The sequence below is a fragment of the Lithobates pipiens genome, unplaced genomic scaffold, assembly GCF_037356315.1.
Source record: "Lithobates pipiens isolate NorthernLeopardFrog02 unplaced genomic scaffold, aLitPip1_a1.2 Scaffold_13, whole genome shotgun sequence".
Taxonomy (NCBI): Eukaryota; Metazoa; Chordata; class Amphibia; order Anura; family Ranidae; genus Lithobates; species Lithobates pipiens.
Window position 1 is genome coordinate 244908220 of NW_027507718.1, and position 19163 is coordinate 244927382.

The window sequence follows — 19163 nt, forward strand, 5'->3', positions numbered from 1 at the left end:
TCAATACTTTGCTGATTTAGGATAATGATTTGTTTCCTGCAATTCCACATAAAAATCTATGAACAGAGATAATTGCTAATAAAACTTTGGTGAATGAAAAACAGATTTATCGAAATGGCTCAATGCATACATCCAATTACGGTAGTTAAGCATTACCCTTGATTTGTGCTGCACTGTGTTTAAGTGAATAGGGATTTCAGCATCTGTTGCTTTTTACTGCAGTCTCTTGACATTTACACGACTTGCATGGGCAGTAGAGCATCCAGCACACGTACAAAGCCCAGTGTGGTACTCAGAAGCTTGTTGCTTTAGTTTTTTTCTAGAGTGTAGCTACTTGTCATCCCAGTCAAAATGAATAGCCTTATCACAAGAACAAATGGAACGCTGGATTCAGATTTTCTGAGGGTCACTGGATTTGTCACCAGGTACATTTATTGAAAAAAAAAAAAAAGATTAAGATGATGATTAACAGTGGCTGCTCATCCATAGGGGGTGCTAGGGCACCACCCCCCCGCCCCCGCCCCCAAAGCTTTTGACAAAAAAAAAAGATGGTCACCTTAAGAATGTCCGGGCGCCGGATACACAGCAGTCTATGGGAAGCTTCCCAGTTTGCAATCAGCAAAGATGGGAAGCTGATTTGCCTGTGTTTAGGGCATGTGCAGGGGGCAAGCTGTGCGCCCGCACACACTCCCACTCTCCACTGAATTGTCCCTGGCTCCTGTCCTGTCTTTTTTATTGGCCAGGACCGGAGGGTGATTGGGCGGTGCTTTTTCAGCACTGCCGTGTCACTTCCAGTTTCCCGGATGTCTCACTGGAACTTGTGGAGCAGGAGTGCGGAGATGTGATTGCGACTGTCTGGGACCCTATGAAGGTGTGAGGTGGGGAGTGGATCACATGCAGTGGATGGACACATTGCTGGTAGTGGCAGTGTACCAGAGCACCAGGTGAGTGTGGGATTGGGAGAGGATTGCAACAGCTGACCTTCTCTCATTGCTCCCCCTCTCTGCATGTCTCTCTCTCTCTTCCGGCATCATGCTTGATGCTTCACCCTCCTCGGGCTCCTCTGCAGACAGGCAAACTAAGTGACTGTTCCACCCACTGAGTACTGTGTCCTGCCGTGAGCCTGCCCCCCCTCCCCCACCTCTGATCACTTCTCTCAGCTGCTGCAGACCATCATGGAGGGGGGAGGGTGGGGTGCGTGGCAATGACTGGCAGCTGTGGGGTTTCTCCACCCTAAACACCCCTCTGAATCTCCACCTTAAACACGCCCTCTCCTTGCATCTCCACCCTAAACACCACCCTCCCTGTATCTCCACCCTAAACACCCCCCTTGCATCTCCACCCTAAACACCCCCTCCCTGCATCTTCACCCTAAACACCCCCCCTCCCTGTATCTCCACCCCAAACACCCCCTCCCTGCATCTCCACCCTAAACACTCCCTCCTTGCCTCTCCACCCTAAACACCTACCCTCCCTGCATCGCCACCCTAAACACTCCACTCCCTGCCTCTCAACCCTAAACACCCCCTCCTTGCATCTCCACTAAGGATGAGCCGAACACCCCCCCGGTTCAGTTCGCACCAGAACCTGCGAACAGACCTAAACAGGCTGCCGGAATCCCCACAGTGTCTCTGCCAGTGAAGACAGAGGATGGATGGACTGCTCTGTGCTGGACGGAGAGATCACCCGTTGCTGGATCAGATCAGCCATCGCTGGACCCCGGAGAGATGATCATCTGTCGCTGGATAGCAAGAGTGGATTACCACCGCTGGAATCTTTTTTTATTTTTTTTATTTTTAATAAAGGACTTTTTCAAAAGTGTGTTTGTCTTTTTTAACATTCTTTTACACTTTCTTTGTGAAATGGTAGGGGTACTTTTGTACCCCTTACCATTTCAAACGGGGGGCGAGATCTGGGGGTCCCCTTGTTAAGAGATTCTGATAAGCCCCCCGCCTGCAGACCCCCACAACCACCGGCCAGGGTTGTGGGGATGAGGCCCTTGTCCTCATCAACATGGGGACATGGTGCTTTGAGGGGTCACAGACCCCCAAAGCATGCTCCCAATGTTGAGGGCATGTGGCCTAGTACAGTTCAGGGGGCGCTCTCTCATCCCACATCTTTTCCTGCGGCCTGCCAGGTTGCATGCTCGGATAAAGGGTCTGGTATGGATTTTTAGGGGGAACTCCACACCATTTTTTTTTTAAAAATTGGCATGGAGTTCCCCTTAAAATCCATACCAGACCTGAAGGGTCTGGTATGGATATTTAGGGGGAACCCCACGTAATTTTTAAAAAAAATTTGATGCATGGTTCCCCTTTATATCCATACCAGACCTGAAGGGCCTGGTAATTGAATTTGGGGGAACCCCACGCTTTTTTTTTTCTTTTTATCAATGACTTTCAATGGCTGTTCTCTGTATTACGGGAGCCGACAATTCATTATAGCCGCGAGTGATTTAAAATTACTTTTTTTCCTGCAGAAATGACACTTTGTGCAGGGACAGTTCTAAGCATGGGAAACATACGCCCCTTTACAGGCATACTATAGATACCCCCCAGGTACGAAATTTAAAGAAATATTACACTTTTATTGTTTCACTTTAAAGTGCTTGTAAACCCTTACAACCAACTTTGACCTACAGGTAAGCCTAGATTAAGGCTTACCTGTAGGTCCAAAAAATATCTCCTAAACCTATACGGTTTAGGAAATATTTACCCGAAGACAGCCACCACTGTCTACGACGCATGCACCGTAGACAGCGGCGCGCAGGCGCACTGTATGATATGGCGCGAGTGTCGGCTCCCGTGCGCATGCGCGAAAGTGACGTCATTTTGGCTTCAGCGAATCACAGCGCCGGAGCCGCGAGACCCGGAAGTCGCTCCAGGATCCATGGCAGCGGCGAAGAGGAAGACGAAGGACCGCTTCGGGGGCTTCGTTCTCAGGTAAGTTATTCATAATGAGCTAGTATGCTATGCATACTAGCTCATTATGCCTTTGCCTTACAGGGTGTGCTTAAAAAAAAAAATTGCCTTTACTTCCTCTTTAAGCATTATTAAAATCACTGCTCCCGAAAAAACGGACGTTTTTAAAACTTTTATTTGTATTGATACATGTCCCCTGGGGCAGGACCCAGGTCCCCAAACACTTTTTAGGACAATAACTTGCATATTAGCCTTTGAAATTAGCACTTTAGATTTCTCCCATAGACTTGTACAGGGTGTTCTGCGGCTTTTCAAATTTGCCCCCTCGAACTCGAAGCTCATCCCTAATCTCCACCCTAAACAACCCCTACCTCTCCACCCTAAACACCCCCCTGCCCCTCCACCCTAAACATCCCCCCTCCCTACATCTCCACCCTAAACACCCTCCTCCCTGCATCTCCATCCTAAACACCCCCCTGCATCTCCACCCTAAATACCCCCCTGCATCTCCACCCTAAACATCCCCCTCCCTCCATCTCCACCCTAATCACCCCCTCCACCGTAATCACCCCCCTCCATCTCCACCCTAAACACCCCCCTGCATGTTCACTCTAAACACCCCGCCCTGCATCTCCACCCTAAACACCCCCTCCTTGCCTCTCCACCCTAAACACCCCCCTCCCTGCTTCTTCACACTAAACAATAACCCCTCTCCCTGCCTCTCCCCCTAAACACCCCCTCCTTGCCTCTCCACCCTAAACAATAACCCCCCTCCCTGCCTTTCCACCTTAAACAATAAGCCTTCTTCCTGCCTCTCCACCTTAAACACCCCCCATCCCTGCCTCTCCACCCTAAACACCCCTGTCCCTGCCTCTCCACCCTAAACAAATAACCTCTCTGTGTTTAATGACAGGGTTAGTATGAGGGAGGGGGTCCTGTGTAACAATGGGGGTAGTGTTGAGGAAGGGGTCTTTTGTAATGATGGGGGGAGGGATGGTGGTAGGGGGATTGGTTTTGTTTAACCATGCCCCTTAAGCTGCTTCCACTGATAACAGTCTGGTCACACCCACTTTTTGGCGTGACGTGCCGCATGTTTACATCAGCCTCAAGTTCTAAAATTGGGAGGTATGTACTCTGTCCTGTGATGCTGGGCCTGTCTACTCTGTCCTGTGATGCTGAGCTGTATAATCTGTCCTGTGATTCTGGGGCTGTATACGCTGTCCCGTGATGCTGAGCTGTATACTCTGCCCTGTGATGTTGAGCTGTATACTCCTGACACTATGGGTGGAAGTTAGTGGAATAGAGGGGACGGAGTGGGTGGATTCTATAAGGGGTGGGGCTTATGACAAGCGGGATGGGTCAAAAGGGAGAGGTGGGGTCTGGCACCCCCCATCCTAAAAATTCACCAGCCACCACTGTTGTTAATTGGAATACAGCTGCCATAATATTTAACAAAGCCAAGATGGATGGGATACCTAAAAAGTTTTTCTACAAAAATGAAATCTAAAGGTCTGATAATAACTTGATGTGTAGTCCATGATGTGAGAGTAATAATAACATTTAAATATAACAGACCCATCACATCAAATCCACACACCCTGTTAGGATAGATGCCACCTGAAGCCAATTATTTTATAGTTTTTGAGGGCCGAGTGCTTTCTGGTCTGTCATATACAGATTGCTGGTCCTTTTTGTTTTTATTATTTTTTATTTTTGAAATCCAAAACAGAATGTGTGAATTGTGAAATAATGTGCCCCTTTTCCTTGTAAGTGCAGTGGTATAAGCAGAAGAATACTTTTAACATCTCTGCATGATCTCAGGGTATTGTTATAATTTATTATTTTCTGACATCAGGATGGAAACTAAGGATTTGTATTATCTAGCTAAAACTAACCACAGAGCAAGCAATAAGAAATTTACAATATTGCCAGGAAAAAAGTTGTCTTTTTAAAAAATGAAACTGAAGTTTTTAGGCCGCGTACACACGCGGGGACTGTTCGCCCAACTTTGTCCGCTGAACAGTGTTTCGGCGGACAGTCCGCTCGTGTGTGGGCTTTCAGCGGACAGTTTCAGCGAAAAGTCCGCTGAACAAGGTTTTTCGGAAATTCCGAAAAACTGTCCGCTGAAACTTTGTTTCAACGAACAGTCCCCTCGTGTGTAGGCTTGTTCGTCAAACTAAGTTCCGCGCATGCTCAGAAAGGATTTACACGCCGAAAGTTATAATGCAGTGTATAGGACGTCGTATTTTTCGTCCCGTCGTACGTGCCGTTCACGTCATCGCGCACGGTTTCAGCAAACTGTTCATTCGTCGTGTGTGGCCATGTCCGTCCATGCTAATTTTGAGCGGACTGTTTGCTGAAACTGTTTGACGGACAAAGTTGGGCGAACAGTCCCCGCGTGTGTACGCGGCCTCACACAAACAGCATGATAGAAAACAAGCCATTGTAATATATTTATACAAGCTGGACCCAGTAACAAAGGGTTCCCCCAATATATCAGAGCTGTAGCTTTATGCAAAGGTGCTATTAGACAAAGTTACAGACATTATTTTGGTCAAATATTAAATTTTTAATGGTCCCACATTCTGCACAGCAAATATACAGCTAACTAAATGTTTGTCTAATGAAAGGTTCAAATTATGTATTTGTTTTGTTTGTTTATGTACAAATCTAAACAATGAAAATGTGTGCATTTGAATCCAGCCACCTTATTGCCTCTATTGGAGGAGGCTGGAGACCAAGAAAAATCAGTTGTTAAACTGATGACCTAGGAATCAGCTGCTGTGAGCCCAGTGCAGGACACACTCCCTGAAGACCCAGATATTTAATTTTTTTATAGAGTCGATCATGGTTTTATACTGAGTATGCAATTTATCACTCAGAAGTACAGATGGCCTGGCAGTTCGCCCGGCGGATGGTTCGCAGCGAACTTTGCTCATTCGCGATTCGTCAAACCGGCAGACTTCTGGCGGACATATTCGTTTACATTGTGAAGAACTTTGACTCATGACACATCCATCATGGGGTACAGGACAGCCAATTGAGACATTTCAGCACATGGACATACCCCCTACCTTTTAAATAGACCTCATCTAGCGGCCATTTTACATTCTGTCTTTTGTCAGTGTAGGGAAAGCACGCTGTGTGGAGCAGGGACAGTCAGTCTGTAATCACTAGCTATTACTATTAGGTTCACAAAAGTACCTTTAAGGACTGGTATAGGTGTACAGTATATAGGGTTGTAATACACTTATAATATACTTTCTTTCAAATATAGAAAGCATATTATAGTGCACTGCAGTGCTGACCGATTCTGCAGCTGTCGTTTCTCAGTGTAGGGACAGTTTGGTGTTTGGAGCAGGGACAGTCTGCAATTCACTAGTTACTAGCTAGCTACTATTAGGTCCACAAAGGTCCTTTTAAGGACTGGTATAGGTGTACAGTATATAGGGTTGTAATACACGTATAATGTACTTTATATATATATATATGTATAATATATGGCATGTGCCCAAAACATCGTATTTTAGTGGGCGAACGAATGATGTTTCCTACGATCGATTAATGTGACCATGAAAGTTGCAGTTTTAAATTGTACAACAGTAAAGAAAAAAAAACATGGATTATCATGCAAGTAATAATAATAATAGGAACACAGGACAACTACTTACTTTTTAGAAGCACTCTCTTGATCCTTCTGTACTGATCCTGCTCCCTCAATTTGAGGTCTGATCATCGTTTCCTCAGTTGATCCTTGGACCGTCGTACCCCAAACTTCTTCTGCAGACTCTTCAAAACTTTAGTCATGATCTTGGCCTTTCTAACATTTGGGTTTGGGTAAGGTCCATGCTCTCCATCACAGTCAGACCTCTTCAAGATGTCCACCATCTCCGCCATCTCTACAAAGGACATATTTGAGGCCTTAAATCTTCTCCTGCAGGATCAGGGCGATTGTGGCTCTGTGCTTTCGTTGTCCTCACTGCTGAGATTATCATGCACCTGCTGTGTCTCCGCCATGTGCTCTCTCCACTGTGGTCAGTGGCGGGTGGAGTTTCATGCATGCGCAGTGTATATAAAGCGGAACACGTGGGCATTGTATGTACAATCTGTGAGCAGAGGACGAAATAACGGAAGCGACGATCGTTCAACAAAGGTACAATTTTAACTTGGTGCATCACTGGCACTATACTGCTTATAGATTGAGGCCTATATTGGGTCAAGATTAAGAGAGTTTAGCCTGACATTAGGGTTTGTCTTGTGTTGTGTCTTGCAGAGAAAATGGATGGGTTCAAAGACCACAGCTTTCTCCCAATATTCATAGATAAGTACAGGGAGCTGCCCTGTCTGTGGCAGGTCAAACATCCGCCATCCGCATTATAACAACAAATTAAAGAGCCAGGCAGTGATGGAGAAACTGCTAAAGTTGGTGAAGCCGCATGTCCCCATGGCAAACATGCCCCAATTTGCACCAAAAATTGCTGGCCTAAGGAGCACATATCTAAGGGAGCTCAAGAAGGTCCAGGATTCCCAGGGATCAGGAGCAACAGCAGATGACATTTATGTACCCGGGCTGTGGTACTATGAGAAACTGCATTTTGTGTCAGACCAGACTGAAGTCAGGCCATCACTCTCCACTCTTCCTTCCACTCTCCCTTCCACGCTTCCTTCAACCTCAGCTAAGGCTTCTGACACCCAACCTGGGCCTTCCAGCCAGGAAGAAGAGGAGGAGCCCAGCTTGAGCTAGGTATAGCATTGTTCAACATATTTCTTGTCAAAAAATGAATGATGTTTACTAGATGTTGTTATTGATCACTAATTGCTTATTTAATAAAGTGTTTTACATATCAATAGACAGTAGTAGCCAAAAATGATTGTGACAATAATGAAAAATGCTGGGTCAGAATGATAGTCTTTTCTATTTGTTAACATTCAATTTGCAACAGTCATGAGCTGAAAATTGTGTGTGATTGGTGACCAAAAAACTAAATCTATGTCCCTTTTTCATACACAGGAAAGCCTCAGCCAGGAGAAGGGCATGGAATCTGGCAGCCAGGAGGAAGCTGTGAAAGGTGGCAGCCAGGAGGAGGCTGTGGAATGTGGCAGCCAGGAGGTGGCGGGGGTAAGTGTCAGCCAGGAGGTGCCCAGGCCCAGTAGTCTGACAGAATCCCAGGTCCCTCCCCTCTACCTTCCACCAAAAAGGCCCAGGAAGGGGAGTAATGTGGAGAAGTCAGCGCTCAGGTTGATTGGGGAGGCTTCTGTGGCCCTCAGAACCACCCCCACTCTTCAAGGAGGAGGACCAAATCATGTACCTCCCACTAAATAAGGGGTTGAGGGGCAAAATTACCAACAAAACCCACCTGTGTGATTTGGACCATCCTCCTCCTCCTCCTCCTCCTCCTGCCACACCTTCAACACCTCAGCCACAGCCTAGATGTAAGCCTGGAAGGAAGAGTGGAAGGAAGACAAGAAAGTGATGGCCTGGGTTCAATCTGGTCTGAGGCAGTCTGTTGTATGACCAAAGCCTGGGGACATATATGTCATCTGCTGCTGTTCCTGATCTCTTGTAGTCTGGAACCGGATTGTGCTCACTATTATATGGACTCCTCAGGGCACCCATTTTGGCTGGCAAATAATTGATGTGTGCCCTGGGGTACAAAGGCTTCACCAATTTCAGCAGTTTCTCCAGTGTTGCCTTCCTCTTTATTTGGTTATGACCCCTAATAAAGGGATGTTTATTTTTCACAAATGTGTTTTCCTGCAAAAAGGCCAGTTTGTTTGTGAGTAGGCAGGTACATTTCAAAAATACAAAGTCAAATTAACAAGGGACACCAACACCAAACAACCTCCTTGAGGTTACAAAATACAAGATATTAATGGTGTTGTGGTAACGTGACACACAAAACCCCAAAAAATTAGGGAGATCACCAAAAAAACAAAACAAAAAAGGAGATCTTGATTAGAAAAACTAAAGCCGCGTACACACGGGGCGGACTATCTGGCCAACTTAGTCCGTCAGACAATCCGACGGACAGTCCGTCCTACTTTCGAATGAACGGACTTGACCACACACACCACTTTTTGAGCGGACTAATACGGCGTACTAAGTCCGCCGTACTATCCGCCCTACTTTTGAAATGAACGGACTCGCCCACACACGCGGAGGAAAGTCCGCTCATTTCGAGCGGGTCTCCAGGTAGGCGGGGCCCGCGAAGGAGACGTCGCTGGCCCCGCCGCCTGGTATGGACTTAAAGGGGAACCCCAACGCCGGAAAAAATCGGCGTGGGGGTCCCCCCAAGTCCACAACAGACCCTTGTCCGAGCACGCTACCCGGCCGGCCAGGAAAGGGGGGCGAGCGAGCGCCCCCCCTCCTGAGCTGTACCAGGCCGCGTGCCCTCAACATGGGGGGTGCCTTGGGGAAGGGGGGGCCGCGCGGCCCCCCCACCCCAAAGCACCTTGTCCCCATGTTGATGAGGACAAGGGCCTCTTCCCGACAACCTTGGCCGTTGGTTGTCGGGGTCTGCGGGCGGGGGGCTTATCGGAATCCGGGAGCCCCCTTTAATAAGGGGGCCCCCGGATACCGGCCCCCCACCCTATGTGAATGAGTATGGGGTACAATGTACCCCTACCCATTCACCTGTAAAATAAAAGTACAAAAAAAACACAACACACGAGATAAAATACTTTATTGCACAGCTCCAGGGGTCTTCCGTCTTCGGGGGTCTTCTCGCCGGACTCCTCCGCTATCTTCTTCTAGCTCTTTTGCTAGCGGAGAAGTCCAGCTTTCTTCCTCGCCGCCGGCCTCTTCTCCCGACTTCGGGGGTCTTGTCCCCCTCTTCGGTTCTTCTGCCGGGCCACCGCGCCTTCTTATAGCTCTTTTACAGGCGGTGGCCCGGTCTTCTGTCGCCGCCGTCGCCGCCGCCTTCCATTCTTCTTCTTCTTCTTCTTCTCCAGGAGATGTTGCCTCGACGATCTCTCCGGCCGGAATGCCAGGGACGCACTGCGCGGCCACTTATATAGGGACAATGGGGCGGTGTCACATGGCTTTATGTCACATGGGTTGGTGTCACATGGTGACCCCGCCCCCTTACGATGTCATAGTCCCCATGTGACATCAACCCATGTGACCAACCCATGTGACATAAAGCCATGTGACACCGCCCCATTGTCCCTATATAAGTGGCCGCGCAGTGCGTCCCTGGCATTCCGGCCGGAGAGATCGTCGAGGCAACATCTCCGAAGAAGAAGAAGAAGAAGAACGGAAGGCGGCGGCGACGGCGACGGCGGCGACAGAAGACTGGGCCACCGCCTGTAAAAGAGCTATAAGAAGGCGCGGTGGCCCGGCAGAAGAACCGAAGAGGGGGACAAGACCCCCGAAGTCGGGAGAAGAGGCCGGCGGCGAGGAAGAAAGCCGGACTCCTCCGCTAGCAAAAGAGCTAGAAGAAGATAGCGGAGGAGTCCGGCGAGAAGACCCCCGAAGACGGAAGACCCCTGGAGCTGTGCAATAAAGTATTTTATCTCGTGTGTTGTGTTTTTTTTTGTGCTTTTATTTTACAGGTGAATGGGTAGGGGTACATTGTACCCCATACTCATTCACATAGGGTGGGGGGGCCGGTATCCGGGGGCCCCCTTATTAAAGGGGGCTCCCGGATTCCGATAAGCCCCCCGCCCGCAGACCCCGACAACCAACGGCCAGGGTTGTCGGGAAGAGGCCCTTGTCCTCATCAACATGGGGACAAGGTGCTTTGGGGTGGGGGGGCCGCGCGGCCCCCCCCTTCCCCAAGGCACCCCCCATGTTGAGGGCACGCGGCCTGGTACGGCTCAGGAGGGGGGGGCGCTCGCTCGCCCCCCTTTCCTGGCCGGCCGGGTAGCGTGCTCGGACAAGGGTCTGTTGTGGACTTGGGGGGGACCCCCACGCCGATTTTTGTCGGCGTTGGGGTTCCCCTTTAAGTCCATACCAGGCGGCGGGGCCAGCGACGTCTCCTTCGCGGGCCCCGCCTACCTGGAGACCCGCTTAAAATGAGCGGACTTTTCTCCGGGCGGGAAAAGTCCGCTCATTTCAAAAGTACGGCGGACTGGCACACACACGGGCGGATTGTCCGCCGAAATGCGAGTCCGACGGACAGTATTACGGAAATTCCGAAATACTTAGTCCGCCAGACTGCACGCTGAAAAAGTCCGCTGAAGCCCACACACGAGCGGACTGTCCGCTGAAATGTGTTTTGGCGGACTAAGTAGGCCAGACAGTCCGCCCGTGTGTACACGGCTTAACACAAATATTCACTATAAAAAACAAACAAAAAAAATTCTTCTGGAGATCTGATGAAAATTAAAAAAATGATATTCATGAAATCACGAGAAATAATAAAGAAATAAGTTTGTGAGAACTCTGTGTGAATATGAGTATCAAAACGACTTAATTCTTCTAGCATTATAAAGAAGAAGAGAATGCTCTGCATTAAAAGATTTTAAAATTTGCAGCATGACGAATGTGCTACCTCCATTACGAATGGCAGTTTTACCAGGCCGAGTGATTCAGTCTCGTAATTTATTCTGAGCATGCGCACCGCTTTTTTACATCCGAATTGTTTACACACGATCGTAATTTGCAAAAACTGATTTTGTTGTCAGAAAATTTGAGAACCAGATCTCAAATTTTGTGCAACGGAAATTCCGATGGAAACTGTCTGATGGAGCCTACACACGGTTGGAATTTACGACAACAAGCTCCAATCGCACATTTTACGTCAGAAAGTCTGATCGTGTGTACAGGGCATAAGGATGCTGCATTTACAGCCCCAGACACTTGCTGAGTCTGTGCAACTCACAGATTCCACCCTAGTTCTGGCCCAGTATATCTGGGATTAATAATTTAACTTTAAGGACCCCAGAACGAGAAGAACAAGTGGTCCACAGGGGGCAACTTCTTATGAAATAAGACTTTGGAAAAAATGTGATCTTTTATGTCTGCCAGCCACTCTTTTCCCTCCAGCTTGACACATGGACCGTGTCATCAATCACAAGCAGTTATGGCTGCCTTAGTAAATGAGCATGGGATAGAACCAGGGTTCACCACAGTTGTTTTTTTTTAATAACATACCATTTCTTGTTTTACCTGTTACCAAAAGGTGTTACCAAAAGCTGAACATCCCTTCCAGAGATTACAAAAAGATATATCCAGATGCCCAAGTCAGGATCTTACGAGTATGCATTTTGTCTGTATGGACATGTTTTCTGCATGTCCAGTGGCAAATGCTACTGCAAAGGCCACAGTAAAATGTGTTAATAGAAGTAGTTTGTAAGTACAGAGTGCCAGAATCAACAGAGAGAGTAACAGAGAAAATCATTTTTACTGGAGAGTCCTTACTAGAAGTTTTGGGGTTTTATTTTTACACCACCTACCATATACAATGTAGCTGCAAAAGTAGAGTAAGAAACTAGAAAACTTGTGCCTGAATGTTTTCTTATATTTTATCAAGCCTCTAAGGGGATGTTGGACTCTCTCCCTACGGGATTTGGTTTGGGAGTGTGTTACACACTTGCTTATATTTTGTCCTCCATTTGGATTCCAGATAGTAAAAGTTTGAAATGATTGAAACCTAAAGCCAGGTGACTTGTAGATTGTTAAGAGATATTTATATATAACGAAAGTAGGAGACTCAATACAGCATCTATTTCATGTACACTTGTGCAATACTTAAAGGAAAAGTCACCTGGATCCACACCAGACACTGCAAAAATGACAACATTAAAGAAATCTCTGTGTTTGATTTGTTTCCTCTTGCGATCACCGTCTAGGGCACTTTTTGATTCAATTACTTTAATTGTAAGGGATATATATATATATATCCCTTACAATTACTTTAATTGTATGTGTGTGTGTGTGTGTGTGTGTGTGTGTGTGTGTGTGTGTGTGTGTGTGTGTGTGTGTGTGTGTGTGTGTGTGTGATTTGAAAAGTAGTTTAGCCATATTGAAGTCATTTTTGTCTTTTGTACATCTTCCATTTTATGTAGAATTATTTGTGTTTACATATGCTGATATGTGAGCATGCCAACAATTAAGCTAGAAGGCCATTCTGGCCACAGGAGTGTACAGCCAGTACTCTGTAAATATGTCTTATCAATCATTTGTTTTTCAGAATGAAAAGACATTTTGTAATGAAAAGGCTACTCAGTTATTATATTCTGGCAAAAATCGAGTTTTGCCTCTTTGGCCAGGACTACCTCCACCTAAGTGTGTTGAGGTTCCAGGTTAAAGGTGATAGCAGGTAGGTTAGTGATCAAACTATTGATCAAAAGAAAGGAGACTGTAAAGGAAATTTGTAAGTTCTGTATATCATTGTATTCTATTTTGTATGTATTGCAATGCACACTGCTCTCACTGTGCACACGGCACTAATAATGTTTTCAGTACATGTTTGCATTCTTTCGAGTCCTGCTTAGAATTAGTCTGCCTATGATACGCCCCTTGTTACCATAAACGTACAATTGTAATATTAATGTGATACCTACATAATCATGTGTATAAAAACCTTCAATTGCATCATAATAAAGCAGAACAGTTATTTGGAAAGATGCGGAGTGTATCTTTTGTGTCTCTTCCCTACTGCAGTAGTTATTAATTTGGAACCACTAATCAATATGAGGATAGGAGTTGCCTATCTATAAAATGGCCAGGTCAGAACGTACTTAAGAACATTCTTGTCAGTACGTGTAATGACTTGCCGAATGTTGTTGAAAATACTTCAAAATGTATTTTACTTTTAACATTTGATTTTGAAATGAATATCATTTTTGTTCAACAAAAACCATGTACACACGTTAGAAATTCTTTTAGAAAAAACAAGCATCAATATGACCCTGTTAACATTCAAAAATCAGACAAATATGCTTGAAACTAATGTTTTCAAAATAAATTAATCTAGTGTATAGGCAGCTTAAAGTGTCAGGATGTGAGAGCTAAGATATTCCTCAGCCAACATTCAGATTCATATCTAAATTAAGGAAGTAAAATTTGGTTTGCAATACATCAAGCAAAGAAAGTGAACGTTGGCTAGTGCTCAAATACATTTGATACAGTGTGATTTGGTCAAAAGGTTTGGGCCGTGCAAAAGTTTGCGTTAGCGTGAGTATAGTGTAGTGTCAGTGTAGTGTGCTAGTGTAGTGCAATGTTTAACGTAGCTGTATACAGTGCTGTTTTTTGTTTGTTTTGGGATTTTTTTTCTATTTTTTTGTCCCCTGCCTGCCCTCCTTTTTTTAAATTGTCAGCCACAGTTGTTTTGACTGCGATGCTGGTGTTCAGTCTTTTTTTATTTTTATAGTTTTTACTTTTCTGTCAGCATCAGTCCTCAATTTAAAGTGCACCAAGCACCACTTTTCATTCAACAAAGAGCATCCAATCACACATTTCCCAGTTTCTTTTGAATTTGGGTAATAAGCTCCCCCAACCCATACTGTCTGGGAGGCCAACAAGAAAAGGCAGACGTCACCATACCACTATGAGGGGGCCAGCAGCATCTGTGTCCACAAGCAAAGGTGGACATGGTCCTTCCTCAAGCAGGCACATTTGTCTCTGTTTAGTTGATGTTGTCTGTGCTATCCAGCCACAGCATGCATAAGAGGTGATGGACTGGCTTAATAAACTATCCTCATCCTCCTCATCCTCTATGACCCAAGTTAACACTAGTGCACAGTCCAACGCAGCTGCTAGAGCAGCTTTTTCTGCCACTAGAAATTTATGGGTGAAAGCATCACCAACACCCAAAGACCATTTTTTCTGCAATTGTGTGACAGGGCATCAAATTTCAATTTTTTAGAGCAAGGCCAATTCTTGCTTTCTTCAAGAGTACCTCTATAGGGCTACGGTGTAAAGACACCACCAACATCCAAAGGCCAATTGTTCTGTACCTGACACTTCTATTCAAAGTCTAAAAAAGGGACACCAGACTTTATCTAAAAAAAAATGGTTAATCTTGGACTGACTTTACTATAATTTGGCTTCTTTACATCAGACTTGCTCACTGTGATGCAAAACCTTGTTATTTCCATCCAAAATCTGCCAAAGAGACACCAGAATTTATCCCAAAAATCTCTACTCTTGTTCCGAGTGCACTAAATTGTGGCCCAAGCTGTTGTTTTCTAAATTAAGAAAGCTTGCAGGGAAAATCTATTTAAATGTAATTTTTGCTTTATAAATGTCAGTTTTGCTGCAGCAGGTTCTATACACAGAACAGATGCACCATTTTAGACTAAGGCCGCGTACACACGCGGGGACTGTCTGCCGAAACTAAGTTCGTCAAACAGTCCGCTCAAACTTTTGAATGAACGAACACGCCCACACACGGCACTTTTTGAGCGGACAAATACGGCAAACTTTGTTCGTCGTACTAAGTCCGCGCAACTTTTGAAATGAACGGACTCGCCCACACACGAGGCAACAGTCCGCTCATTTCGAGCGCGTGTGCAGATAGGCGGGGCCCGCGAAGGAGATGTCGCGGGCCCCGCCGCCTAGTATGGACTTAAAGGGGAACCCCAACGCCGAAAAAAATCGGCGTGGGGGTCCCCCCAAAGTCCACAACAGACCCTTGTCCGAGCACGCTACCCGGCCGGCCAGGAAAGGGGGGCGAGCGAGCGCGCCCCCCCCTCCCGAGCCGTACCAGGCCGCGTGCCCTCAACATGGGGGGTGCCTTGGGGAAGGGGGGGCCGCGCGGCCCCCCCACCCCAAAGCACCTTGTCCCCATGTTGATGAGGACAAGGGCCTCTTCCCGACAACCCTGGCCGTTGGTTGTCGGGGTCTGCGGGCGGGGGGCTTATCGGAATCCGGGAGCCCCCTTTAATAAGGGGGCCCCCGGATACCGGCCCCCCACCCTATGTGAATGAGTATGGGGTACAATGTACCCCTACCCATTCACCTGTAAAATAAAAGTACCCAAAAAAAAAAACACAACACACGAGATAAAATATTTTATTGCACAGCTCCGGGGGTCTTCCGTCTTCGGGGGTCTTCTCGCCGGACTCCTCCGCTATCTTCTTGTAGCTCCTTTGCTAGCGGAGGAGTCCGGCTTTCTTCCTCCCCGCCGCCGGCCTCTTCTCCCGACTTCGGGGGTCTTGTCCCCCTCTTCGGTTCTTCTGCCGGGCCACCGCGCCTTCTTATAGCTCTTTTGCAGGCGGTGGCCCGGTCTTCTGTCGCCGCCGCCTTCCGTTCTTCTGCCGGGCCACCGCGCCTTCTTATAGCTCTTTTGCAGGCGGTGGCCCGGTCTTCTGTCGCCGCTGTCGCCTTCCGGTCGCCTTCCGTTCTTCTTCTTCTTCTTCTTCTCCAGGAGATGTTGACACGTCGCTCTCTCCGGCCGGAATGCCAGAGCCGCGCTGTGCGGCCACTTATATAGTGACAATGGGGCGGTGTCACATGGTATATGTCACATGGGTTGGTCACATGGGTTGATGTCACATGGGGACTATGACATCGTAAGGGGCGGGGTCACCATGTGACCAACCCATGTGACATATACCATGTGACACCGCCCCATTGTCACTATATAAGTGGCCGCACAGCGCGGCTCTGGCATTCCGGCCGGAGAGAGCGACGTGTCAACATCTCCTGGAGAAGAAGAAGAAGAAGAAGAAGAACGGAAGGCGACCGGAAGGCGACAGCGGCGACAGAAGACCGGGCCACCGCCTGCAAAAGAGCTATAAGAAGGCGCGGTGGCCCGGCAGAAGAACGGAAGGCGGCGGCGACAGAAGACCGGGCCACCGCCTGCAAAAGAGCTATAAGAAGGCGCGGTGGCCCGGCAGAAGAACCGAAGAGGGGGACAAGACCCCCGAAGTCGGGAGAAGAGGCCGGCGGCGGGGAGGAAGAAAGCCGGACTCCTCTGCTAGCAAAAGAGCTACAAGAAGATAGCGGAGGAGTCCGGCGAGAAGACCCCCGAAGACGGAAGACCCCCGGAGCTGTGCAATAAAATATTTTATCTCGTGTGTTGTGTTTTTTTTTTTGGGTACTTTTATTTTACAGGTGAATGGGTAGGGGTACATTGTACCCCATACTCATTCACATAGGGTGGGGGGCCGGTATCCGGGGGCCCCCTTATTAAAGGGGGCTCCCGGATTCCGATAAGCCCCCCGCCCGCAGACCCCGACAACCAACGTCCAGGGTTGTCGGGAAGAGGCCCTTGTCCTCATCAACATGGGGACAAGGTGCTTTGGGGTGGGGGGGCCGCGCGGCCCCCCCTTCCCCAAGGCACCCCCCATGTTGAGGGCACGCGGCCTGGTACGGCTCGGGAGGGGGCGCGCTCGCTCGCCCCCCCTTTCCTGGCCGGCCGGGTAGCGTGCTCGGACAAGGGTCTGTTGTGGACTTTGGGGGGACCCCCACGCCGATTTTTTTCGGCGTTGGGGTTCCCCTTTAAGTCCATACCAGGCGGCGGGGCCTGCCCCGCCTACCTGCACACGCGCTCAAAATGAGCGGACTGTCCTCCGAGCGGGAACAGTTTGCTCATTTCGAAAGTGGCCTACACACGGGCGGACTGTCCGCTCAAACCAAGTTTCAGCGGACAGTTTTTCGGAATTTCCGAAAAACTTTGTTCGTCAAACTGTCCGCTGAAACTGTCCGCTGAAGCCCCACACACAAGCGGACTGTCCGCTGAAACACTGTTCAGCGGACAAAGTTGAGCGAACAGTCCGCCCGTGTGTACGCGGCCTAAGGGGATCCCTTGGGCACCATATTTAAAGGCATTTTTCATGTTTATTGTTTCACTTTAAGCATCATTAAAATCACTGCTCATTTAAAAACAATCCCATTTAAAAAAAAATGTTTGCATTGGTACATGGCTTCATGACTTCATAGCTACCCTCAATGATAATGATATGGGCATAGTGCTGACTTATGAAGTCAGTTCCGCTGTTATCCATTTTTTGGACTTGGAGATATCCATTGGTGATCATCGGCTTGTTACTAAAACATTTTTTAAGCTGATGGATAGCAATGGGTACATCTCTGTAGACAGCTGTCACTATGCCCCCTGGCTCAAAGCTGACACTTTAAAGTCAAAGTTTGTTGAGAAGGGATATTTATCCAACTATATAGAGGATGAGATTCTAAGGGTCTCATTACTACATAGATCCAACCTTACAAGTGTACAACCTAAACGAATGCCCAATAATAAATTTAAATGGTCCTTTATAACACAGTTCTCTGTACAACACAAACAGATTAAAGATATTCTGAATCGTCATTGGAAAATTCTGAAAAATGACCCGTATTTGGGCCCAGTCCTTCCAGATAAGGCTGGAGTTGTCTTTAAGGTAGTTCCACTTTTAAGAAACCGCAGTGCTCCTAATGTGGTAAATGCCCCTAAGAAGCCTACTTTCTTCCAAGGTTTAAAGGGGTATTACCCCTGCTGGAAGTGCACCGTCTGCATGCATATAGTGTGTGCAGATGTAAGAAAACTGACAGTTTTCAATCTACCTCTACATCTTCTATTTACCACATGAAACATTTTACTACATGTACTACACGGTATATTGTGCATCTTATTACATGTCCATGTAAAAAGCAGTATGTAGGACGTACCATCAGATCATTTTTGTTAGGGCTAATGAGCATATTGTTGGTATCAAATTAGGTCTCACCAATCATAGACACTATATGCATTTTCACATTAAAAATCCTCTGGGTACTACGTTTCAAGTGATTGATAAGTTCATCCATCATTGGAGGGGCGAATCATGTATAAGGGGGGGTTTCACAGTTATAAACTTTTTGGATATACCATCTCAGATGTTATGTGCTCTATGGGTTGAACACTGACTGGGATGTCAACTCATTTATCAATAAGTCATGAGGTTTCTATGCTTTCTGTACATGGAAGATTAGAAAATATTGCATCTCCAATGGGATGTAGTGTTTCTTTGTCCTTTAGAGTGGGATGACAATCCATAATACTAGGACTTATGACATTCACACGTAGATGTGGGGGTTACGTATATCTATGTTAAAGCATTATGCCTATATTGGTGCATTTGTACACTGATGGGCTCAGAGATATGCCTTTTGATTACATGTAGATGTTTTAAATAAATATATTTTTAGATACATTTTTTTCTTGCTACATTTTGTGATTGTTCATATATATTTGATATGTTATTATTTTAATAATTAGACCTTGTACATTAGGATGTGCTTTCCTTGTTGTTCTGTCACATTTTGTCTACACTCTGACTACCGGTGGATTTTGTGCCATTAAGTTGCAGTTT